This window comes from Pseudopipra pipra, chromosome Z (assembly GCF_036250125.1).
Source record: "Pseudopipra pipra isolate bDixPip1 chromosome Z, bDixPip1.hap1, whole genome shotgun sequence".
In the NCBI taxonomy this organism is placed as follows: domain Eukaryota; kingdom Metazoa; phylum Chordata; class Aves; order Passeriformes; family Pipridae; genus Pseudopipra; species Pseudopipra pipra.
Genome location: NC_087581.1, coordinates 51,075,775 through 51,087,309, shown reverse-complemented (window position 1 = coordinate 51,087,309; position 11,535 = coordinate 51,075,775). Strand labels below are relative to the sequence as shown.

At 38.5% G+C, this 11,535-nt stretch overlaps 1 long non-coding RNA gene across 1 annotated transcript in view; it reads right to left on the bottom strand.

The window, feature by feature from the left end:
* Positions 1-3,311: 3,311 nt before the first annotated feature.
* Positions 3,312-11,535, bottom strand: part of LOC135407539 (uncharacterized) — a 33,606-nt gene continuing 25,382 nt past the window's right edge. Inside the window, exons 2-3 of the long non-coding RNA XR_010426917.1 lie at positions 3,918-3,991; positions 3,312-3,575 (exon numbers count right to left, since the gene is read on the bottom strand). This is a non-coding gene — a long non-coding RNA (uncharacterized LOC135407539). The remainder of the gene's footprint in view (positions 3,576-3,917; positions 3,992-11,535) is intronic.

Below are 11,535 nucleotides of genomic sequence, written 5' to 3'. Positions count from 1 at the left end.
CTGGTAAACTGAGTTATACGGATTTGTTATTTTCTTTAAAGTCATAGAACAAACCTCTGTATTTTAATTTGTGACCTAGGGTCTTAAGTTATCAAAAAGTTAAAGGTTACATTTCAAGTTGCAAGTCAAAAGGGTTATAATTAATTATTATTTGCAAACTGAAAAACTTCCAGCCTGTATAGTTAATTTTTATGTATACTGTGCAAGTCAATTTGTAAGTGCAGTGTTCACTGAAATCAATCAATATCTTTAACTTCTTGCAAGTCGTATCATAGAATCTTACAATCATAGAATGGTAAGAGGTTGGAATGAACCTTAAAGATTATCTAGTCCCAACCCTCCCTGCCACTAGACCAGATTGCTCAAGGCTTTATCCAACCTGGCTTTGAACACTGCCAAGGTTAGGGAATCCATAGCCTTGCTGGACAACCTGTTCCAGCGTCTAACCATCCTCACAGTGAAAAATTTCTTCCTAATATGTAACCTGAATTTCTTCTCTTTCAATTTGTACCATTATTTCTTGTCCTGTCACTGCAGTCCCTATCCTGCTTCCTGCAGGCCCCCTTCAGATACTGGAAGTTTGCTATGAGGGCTCCATACAACCTTCTCTTCTCCAGGCTGAACAGACAACTCTCTCAGCCTGTTTTCTTTGCTGGGGAGGTGCTTCAGTCCTCTTACCAACTTCTTGGCCCTCCTCTGGACTTGCTCCAGCAGTTCCATGTCTTTATGTTGGGGGCACCAGAACTGTACCCAGTACTCCAGGTGGGGTCTCACAAGAACAGAGTAGAGGGGGTGAATCTCATCCCCCACCTGCCAGCCACACTCCTTTGGATGCAGCCCAGGACATGTTTGGCTTTCTGGGCTGCAAGCACACACTCCAGATGATTTGAGTTTTTCATCAACCATCACACCCAAGTCTTTCTCCAAAGAGCTGCTCTCAATCACTTCTCCAGACAACCTGTAGGTGTGTCTGGGATTGCCACAACACAGGTGTAGGACCTTGCACTTTGCTTTGTGGAACTTTATGATGTTGGCACAGGCCTGGCTCTCAAGGCTGTCCAGGTCCCTGTGGATGACATCTGTTCTCTCCAGTGTGTGACTGCACCACTCAGCTTAGGGTCATCAGCAAACTTGCTGAGTGTGCCCTTGATCCCGCTGTCCATGTCACTGACTAAGATGTCGAACAGTATCAGCCCCAGTACAGACACCTGAGAGACACCAATCGCCACTGGTCTCCATATGGACAGTGAGCTGTTGACCACAACTCTTTGCATGCAATGTTGAATCATGTGCCATCATTGCATCAATTCCAGTGAGAAGTACATTTTACTAATTGCAGAAATTAGAGGAAAGTATTTAATCAACAAATATTAATATTAATAATTGCAGTATAAATCAAATCACCTCAGTTATGGTAATTTTTCATATTTATTCTTTTTAATTACTCGTTTGATAGATTCATCACATACATGTATCAAGCTTTGCTGTTAAGCTTCAACTAGTAATGGAGTTGGTGTTACTTTTCCCTGTAAGCAAGCAATTTCCCAATGATCAAGGGTAAAGATGGGCTTGAGTTGCAGTTCCTGTAACTATTCATGCATGTGAATGATACCTGTTCTTCTTAGTCTCTTGCCATCAAGTCTCACAGCATCTGCGGAAAAAAAAAATAAAAAGAGGAGTAGAATGTGTTTTAACACTGACATAAATATTTGTTTGGAATTAGAGGAGGCAGGTTTTTGTGGGGTAGTTGGTATTTTTTTTATCATTTTGTGGAGCAGTTAGGTTTTTTTCTTTTTTTGCATTTTTCACTGAAGTCTAGTTACAAAGCAAGCAAGTAGACAAAAGGTCATATCCTAAGAATGATCCTAGTGCAATGAACCTCCATGACACTCTTCTAATTTCCATCTTCTAAAGAGTCACTGTCTCACATATTTCAGCTCATAATTCATGAATAAGATGCATGAAAGTGCTGTCAACTGGCAGTGGGTGGGGAGGGAATGATGGGAGGGGATGCTTTCCTGGACTCTTGGGAACTTCAACTCATGCTGAAATTCTGAAAGATCAAAGTTTGAGACAATTTATTTTCTCTCTTGTTTTAACCCATCTAGTTTCTTCTAATTCAACTCTACTTGAGATTGCTTACCACTGAAGCTAATAAAATATTCCAGAAGTCCCACATGTTAAGCCTCAGTAAAATAAACTACAGTGAACAGACTGTCAAATACTTTTTCCTTTTGCTTCTCTCTTGCCTCTCTTTTCTGGGCTGAACAACCAGACAATCCCCAAAATATTTTATCTGAAGTCACCACTTAAAAGTAAACAAGGCAAACACCACATTAGGTGTTTATTTACAGTCACTTTAGAATGTGGGTTCAAAATTAATATATCTCTTATGAGTATAATTAGCATGTCTTAGCTCAACCAATTTAAAATTTTAAATAAAAAAATTTTAAAAAAATCATATTCAAATATCTGCAATATTGGGGAATTGCTGATTTTTCTCCTTAAAATTAAATAGGATGTGCTTATAAATATATGTATAAGTTATTATCAAGTCTACTTAACATTTTTTTATCATTAACATTTATTTCCTTCCTAGTCAACATTAAAAAGAAAAGTCATAAAATAAGCTTTCCTCATGATTCCTATGATTATTTATTTCTCTATCAATTTTGAGAGAAGTCATTTTTATTTGAAAATTAAGGAACAGGTTGCCTAATTCCTTTTTACTTTCATCTGATAGAAGTAGTATGGGTGGTTTACAGGGCTTCTTATAAGACAGTTATCTTTTTTCATAAGATAGTTCTTCATTAACACAATGTCAGATGTAAATCTATCTGTGAATTCAGTGACTATTTCAGGTTAAATAAAGAAATAGTCCATATGATAAGTGGCAATAACTACTATCGGTAACAAGGGAAAGGAGTGATTTATAAACCCTGCTTTTAATATTCTTGTGATACTTAATTCAGCCATCAGTATTCAAATCCAGCTGACATCTGTGGGAGCTCAGAGGGCTCAGCAACTTGCATAAGTACTCAATAAATTACTACATTGAGCCTAATCCTGCAGACAATGTTATGGGTAAGGGAAAAAAACTAATTACAGTGAGGGTTTTTTCAAGTTTATTTACTACATGAGTTCAAAGCAAGATTGTACCCTTGATCTCAAACTATAATATAATCAAATTCAAGAAGGAACTATAAGTTTACTTGTAGGTCTGATCTTCTGAAATCCTTTCATGAATTGTGAGTTCAGAAGAGATAATGTACACTTATACATTTCTAAGTGTTTAAAAAAAAAAGTGACACTTTTTCAAAATAAACCTTTTTAATTGTGATCAGTGAGCTCAGTGATCAGAGCTAGTTGAATGCAGGGGCAGAGTTAGCTGCTGGTGGCTGAATTAATGATGTACAGGTCTGACTCTGTGTCCTCGTCTGTGTCAAACAAATTCAACCCAGTAGCTTCATGGTGCTTGAGCAGCAAGTGTTCCATCTCGTCTCACAGGCAGAGTCCCACCAGATTGAGTCAGGACTTGTGCAAAGCTTGTCTCAGCTAGAAGTTGTCTTTTGCACCTATAAAAATAAAAATAAAATAAAAAGCTTCCAGTGGAACGTGAAGCAACTTGTCGTGGTGCAGCCTGATTATCAAAGAATGTGAACATCAGGTAGTTTTTCTCAGATAATAGAAATTCACATCTACTGTAATAAATGAACTAGACAACTGTAAAGGTTAAAGTACTAGTAGAAGTGGCAGAAAGTATATATGAAATATTTTTGTTTGATATACAAACAGTAACAGTAAACTGAGAGCCTGATTCAGTTATGCTCTTAACCATATGAACAGTCCCACTGTTCATAAAACTGGAAAAACCCCCCATAGAAACAAGAATAAAGACAGTTTTTCTTTTTACTTACCTAGTAGCAGGGCAAAATTCTCTTACTGAAACTACTACCAGTGGCTTCACTTCAAAACTTGAAAGAATAACACCCTTTGGGGAAAGAAACACTAGTCAAAATGGATAATAGATTTTAAAAAGAGATTTTATTTTTTTAAGTTCTTGCTAGCAAGTCCAATTCCTTACCTAAGGTTGAGTTGTTTGTTGGTTGTTCTTGTTTTTTTTTAATTACACACAGCTACATTTTTATTCTTCCATACTATTCCCAGTTTTAATGGCATAAATTAAAGATGAACTAGTAATCTAAGATGAACTAGTAATCCTTAAAATAGAAAAACAGCAGTTTCTTTCAGTCTTTGAAGAATTAAGTTCATAGATTCATTGAATTGTTTGGGTTGGAAGGAACCTTAAAGGATCAGTCAGTTAGTGCCAATCCCCCTGCCATGGACAGGGCCTCTTTCCACTAGACCAGATTTCAAAGCCCTGTCCATCGTGGCCTTTAACACTTCCAGGGTTGGGGTATTCACAGCTTCTCTGGGCAACCTGTGCCAGTTGATTGAGAACACAAACTTAAATATATAAAAAAACCCCCAACATGTAAACCTGAAAAATAAAATTTAAATGTAAACAAAAATAACCAGCCAAATTCCACAGCTGTTTAGTATAACTTGGAGAAGAGAAGAAAACCTCTCTTTTAGGTCACAGTATGGAAAAGATCACATCTCTTCTACAAGTACTACAAGATTTAACAAATTGAACTAGTTGTTTTTTAAGTGTCTCATTTTCTATAGAGCAAAAAATGTGCACTATGTGCATGCTGACCAGGCTGAAGTACCTCACACAGTGATAACCAGAATGAACCTCCTAAAGGCACGGCCAAGACACCTGCCTCCAGACATCCTTCCCACATGTGGCTATAAGAAAACTCCTGATAAAAATGGAAACCCAGTATATTTCCAGGCCACTGGGAGCAGCTTACATTTTTTGCAAGCAGGTTTTGTCTACAGCGTTGGCAAGAGTTTCAGGAAAAAAAAAATGAATTAAACATGAAAATACGTATTCTCAACCAGCAGGCCACCAGAGATTTTATAACCCATTTTTCAACCCATTTCCCCTGCTTCTAAAAAGCATGAAAGTTATTGCAGTGAAATAGGCAGCAACATTCAAAACAAATCCCTTTACAGACTTTAATCTGAGGAGAAGAGATTCAAGGTCTCTAGCCAGTGGTAGGAGATAATCTGGTAGGGTTGCAAGAAGAAATTGTCTGAGCTGCAAATAAAAGACGAACTCCTGCTGTGGAATATTATAAAAATGCTGAAGATGCTGGAAAGATGCTAGAGCTCCCTGGTGTCTCAGGATGGAGACATGAGGTATGTAACCACCGTCCATCCGAGAAGCAAAGGAAAACAATTGCGGGATTCAATCAAGCCCAGCTACAGTAAGTGCCAGTGGGGACCTTTCATCTTCAGAACTGTCAGAAAGCACAGCCACTTGTGGCACGGTGAACCCTCCTTTGTTTAGCAAGAGTGACGATGACTTGGGGACAAAGTACAGGGAATAGAGATATGACAGGACAGTTACTTCTTTTTTTAGAAATCAACTGCTTAAAGAGTGACACTTAGCCCATGTAAAATAATCCTGCAGCCAAAGCTGACACACTGTGTCACTATTAATTTTGCTGAGAGCCATTTACCATAATTTATAGAAAGATGAAGAGATGTAACACATAACATATTTAGAGAGCTATGCTCAATGAAGGACCCATTTACCATTGTCTAATACAGGTAAAAGAAAAGTATGTAAAATAAGTGCGCAAAGAAGCAAATTCATATGTAGTGTGAATTGATCAGAGAATGGAAGCAAGTGCCAAAGAAATTGTAATAGTAACAGTTCACTAGCTGTTTAGATGTTCTCCCCATGTAACCTTGTGCAAGGCAATGACCCAGAAAAATAAAAAGCATGGAAGAAGTACTAACCTCTAGAAATCTCATCAGATTGATAGTATTAAGACTTTGTGTTCCAAGTGAACTGAAAGAACTGTGGGTTTATTAAAAAAAGAAGTACTGTCAAGATCAGATGAGGCTTACATATGGGAATGAATGGTGTTAGCAGTAGACATGTATGCTGGTGAATATGGGGAGATGCTCTGTACCTTTATCTTCCCAGAAAACAAATGTGCTCTGATATGTTTCATATCCAGATGAAATAAGATCTTAAAAAAAAAAACAAAAACAAAAACAAAAGCAAAAAAACCAAACCAAACCAAACCAAAACAAAACAAAAAAACACCAAAAAACTAAACAAACCAGGAATTGCAATGCCTGCCAATACACACCGTTATTTACCATCATAGTGCTTAAGAAGGACATGCACTAAAATCAGTATGTATCTTCATCATATTACTATGTCAGTAGTAATTAACAATACCTATGGCTCCAGGAAGTGTTTCAGCTCTGCCAGAAATAGCATACAGAAGCCAAAGATGAAATACTAAAATATGCATGAAGTATGCATGAACATGATATGGGAAAGTTTTTATATGAATTTTAAAATCACATTCACGTACAATACTGTAAAATCCATTTAGGCTCAAACACCTCATTGTTTCAGGCCATTGTGGGGTTGCTGTTGAAACCTATTAACTCCACTTGAGCATAAACAGACATTCTCTGGGCAGTTGATTAAAATCCACCCTTTTTTAAGCTTGAAGGGACTTTTGACTGTTTAGTTCCTATGGGAAATATTAAAAGAAATAAATTGAAGAGAAAAATCATAGCATGTCACAACACTTAATAATAGCTGAAAATGGAGTAATTTTAAATAGTTTGCATTAACTTGATGGGATAAATATTCTGAGGTACTCAGGACCCTTAGGGAGAAGTGTCACAAGGATAAGCCATAGTATAAAATTGCTATTTGAGTGCTGAATACCAATTATTTTTTGTTTACTGTAATTTACTGTTAAACCTTGGAGTTTACCCAAAAGCAGTTGGTGTGTTTTAAATGATGCCTCAAAGGTTGATATCCAGGAACAACAATAGAAAGAGAAACACCCTCAGACAATGTTCAAGTTGCTTCCATCTACCATGTGACAAAAAATTATAGGGGACATGTCAGGAGTGAGGCACTGAGAGTGACATGAACACAAACAATTCTGCTTCTAGGAAGCTGCAGTTCTGCAAACTAATACAACTCCATAACTTATTTTTGAGCAAGTTTGTTCTTGCAAAGAGCTGAACCCCAGATATAATGGGAGCCCACTCACTCATGCTCATTATGTGGTTGTTACATATAGTCAAGAAGATCAATTCTGTCGTTTTTAATAAGCTGCTAAATGAAGCTGGCGAGAAAACAGAGAATCTGCTCTGGGGAACAATCTTCTGCTTGGGCCTTTTGAGATAAATGCATGTTGGCCTTTTAACACCCTTCTCATGCTGCAGACCAAGCTCTCCTGCTCCTCCAAATTTGGCATAGCTGTTTTGCCCAGTCTTTTGGAGAGCAGATATGTTAATTATGCAGCCAAAATTAGCTGCCATAGGGGCCCAACACCATCCATGGTGAGAGACAGGTACCAGCGGAAAGTGATGCACTGTAGCTCCTGATCATAAGCTGGAAGGAAAATATGTCTTTCTCCATTAATCATGAAGATGAGTCAATAGTTTGGCTGTTAATCACCTGATCTGCAGTTGTTTCAGTAATGTGAAGTTAGGTCAGATCAATCTAAAAAGCAATCATGTGCTTCCTTGGTGGAGGCAAGAGAAGAGAACCCAACTTTCAGAAGGCAGGATATTACTTATTTAGAATAGACATATTGCAAATATAGCAGCCTATATTTGCAAAATTTCTGCTTGAAGATGTGAGTAATTTATGGCTAAATTACTCCAAACAGAAATTTCTACCCACAAGAAAACAAGATTTTGATCAGGCACAGGATTGAAGACCATTGTGAAAATAAGTAATGAGAATTTTTAGAGCTTTGCTATTCAAATCTCATTAAAGGAATATTATTTCAACTCTCTCTTCCTATCCTTTCAGCAACACTATTGAATCTTTAAGGAACATCTGGACAATGCTCTTAGTCATGTCATTTAGTTTTAGGCAGTCCTGTGAAGAGCAGGGAGTTAGACTCAGTCCTTACAGGTCCTTCCAACTTGAGATTCTGTGAATCTTACATATGGGAGGATGATGCAGATAATGTCCTTTGCGGGTGCAGATCAAAATTATAATATTATTAATTCCCATCTTACAAGCTCTCCTTCTGTTTGTGGTCTCAAATTCTTTCTTAAGTCCAGTAAGAGTTCCCTGTTGCACAACTCTGTATGCTTATATTCTCTTTGCAGTCAGTGAGCTAATTTTGTCCGACACTGCTTCTCTGCACTGAAAAAGTAAATACTTGCAGAAGTTACACAACACAGATTTTGCATTATGAAAAAAGCATCTTTTACCAGATCCATATTGTCAGTACAAACAACTAGTAAAGATATCTGTAACAGCTGCAATACTCATAGAGAAGACCCCAAGAGTCTCACAAGCCTTGCTTCCATACCTCATCACCACATGTTTGAGTCTTCTTTTATTTTACAACTTTTGTGACAACACCATTTTTATGGCAGCTTTTTGTGAGCTGATTTTAAATAGCCAGTGCTAGAAACCAGTGTGATTTTGATTGAAGAACTTGATTTTAACAAGGCCAAGGAGCTCATTGTACATTTTTAAAGCAATGGAAGTTTTGAACTGCTAGCCATGAAGCAAAGTGATGTATGAAGAACCTGATGACTGAGTGAACAAGATGAACCAAGCCATCAATCTATGGTAGTTGCAAACAAGACCACAGATAACAGGGGTTGTCAATCATTGAAACAGGCTGCCCAAAGCAATGGTGGAGTCACTATCCCTGGAGAAATTTAAAAGACTTGCAGATGTGGCACTTGGGGACATGGTTAAGTGGTGTGCTTGTCAGTGTTAGTTGGATCCAATGATCTTATAGATCTTTTCCAACCTAAATAATTTAGTGATTCTATGTTTTATTGAGGTGGAGGGATGGACTGAAGATGCATCTGAAGCACTGTGTTTTCTTTTGCACCAGCAGAGACCCACATACTGGACAGTTCTGGGGAAGGGAGGGCCACTAAGACAGGGGGCTGGAGCCTGGTGACCATGAGTAAAGGCTAAAGGAGCTGGAGTAGTTTAGCCTGGAGAACAGAAGGCTTGAGGGCATATATTTGAAGTATTCCACAACCAAAAATGGAATGACAGAGAAGATGGATCCTTGTCAAAAGCGCACAGAAAAAGGACAGGATTCAATAGTCACAAGTTACATCAGAAGGAATTCAAGTTGTACACAAGAAAAAATCTCTTCCCCTTGTGAGTGGCTAAACACTGCAACAGGTTGCCCTGGGTCACTGGAGTGTCCTTTACCCTGGATATATTCTGAACTGAAAAGAGCCCTGGGACCTTGTATCCACTGTTGAAGCAGAAAAGGAAATTGGACTCAAAAGCTGCCGGTGGTTCCTTTAAAGCTGAATCTTTTTTATTATTATTATTTACTTCTGTTGTCTTCATTTCACAAAGTTAGCACTTTGTCATACTCCCCTCAACTCCTAATTTGGGTGCTCTCTACTGAACCTTCAAACAGATTGTTCCTGAATACCAAAGCTCACTGAACACTTTGTTGTTGTTGAAGAATTACAAACGTAACTCAGTAATGGATGAAGGGTCTATGAACAGCTGAGTGTGGTTGCTTCTTGCCAAAGGAAAAAGGGGGGGGCAACCCAAAGCTTTTTTACACAAGCTTGATGCATCATATTTGGATCCATATTTCAGTACAGGAATGGCTGTGAAAGTACCACAGACTGTGTTTAATGTGTAAGTTGAGGATTATATTTTGAAACATCTTCTATTCTGACACAAGGAGTGATGACTGGGGGAAGGGAAAAAGTCATGTATGTAAATGCAACATGCCACAGGGTCTCTCCTGCCTGCTCATGTCAGAAACCATTCTTCTTTGCAATCTAAACAAAAGATCCTTTAATCCATATAATACCACCTCAGGCACAGGTATCAGACCTTCTTCCCTACATTATTGGTCAGTACTAACTCCTCTGGCCCAATAAATCTTGAATTTCACACACGAGTGAAAAACAGGGAACAAAAGGGTTGGTACCCTTTCTCACAGAAATGGGTAAATGAACCCTTATTTTTGCCAAGGGGAGAACTGCAAGCTTTGCTGTCCTCAATTGCAGCAGGGGCTGTGGTGAAGGCAAGTGGTGTGTGTTCTAAAAGGCAATTAAATATGTGTAAAAACTACTCATTATGGGTAAAAGCAAAGACTGACTTCTGCCATGCTTCCAAAGCACATATACAAAATTCCAGAACACATATATAAAATCTATTTTAATTTCTATGCTGTGTCTGAAATCCTACCCCTCCCTATGTCTGTCATTCTTTATGAACTTGCTGCAGGGAACTCAAAATTTTAGAGGTTCTGGGTCTTTCATGGGAAGTTGGTTACTCCTGGCTTTAATGTAAGCTTGCTTTCGCTATCCTGTAGAGGCATGAAGAAGACAAACATTGCAGATCTTGTTGTTGGGGCATAACAATAACTTTCTTTGGATTTAGTCCAGAAAGAATATATGGGGAGATAAGAGTGGCAGCAGATGAATAATGGGCAGAGAGACAAACTAGACTGTTGAAACAAGAGGAAAAGGAAAAGATGAAGACAAAAGTAATGGTAAGTAAATACAGAAATACAGTGGTGGCAGAGGAGTAAAGCCAACAAGAGATCCCACCTCAGGAATAAAAAAAGGAGAAAAGTGAATGGGAAAAAACCAGAAAACTATTCATTCATGGCAAGGCTTCGCGAATGAAGATTTGGGAAGGACTCTACCCACATTTGCTACAAGCGCGCTGGTGGCTAAAAAGGCTAATACAAGATAGACAAGTCCAGTTGCAAAAGGCACAGCAGAAAGACTCCTTAGGTGGTATCAGCAAGACACGATTCTTTCTGCATTGTCTTTTCTCCTTGAGAGTGATCCTGTGTGCATTCTCAAAGGAAGTAGCAGTGTTATAGATGGTGTGTCTCCAGGCCTCCCGATTTGAGGCCAGAGAAGACCAGTTATGGTGATCAATATGGCCAAGGCTGAGATGTTGTTTCAGGGAGTCCTTGTATCTCCCCTTCGGGGCTCCTCTCTTGTGGCAGCCAGTGGCAAGTTCACCATAAAGCAAGATCTCAGGGAGGCGGTGGTCCTTCACCCTTGAGACGTGTCCTGCCCAGAGCAGCTGTGTTCTCATCAACATGGCCTCAATATTCATAACTGCTGCCTGTTCTAGAACAGACGTATTAGTCACATAATGAGTTCAGTGGATGTTTAGAATTGTACTGATGCCTTAAGACCCTTTTAGTTTCTTATTTTTCTAATTTTGTAAGCTTTATAAGTTTTATATGTAGTAAAAGTAGATTTTAGAAGCAGCAGCCCTTATTCTCTCACCCTGTAGCACAAGTAGTTTACACATTCCTTAACCCTGGAATGGAATTCCATTCCATGCTCCCCATATCAACTCTATCCCTGAATCCAGTAGAAATGTTTAGTCTTTTGTCAAGGCAGTCCTATGCTGTTTGGAGAACACTCATATCTTGG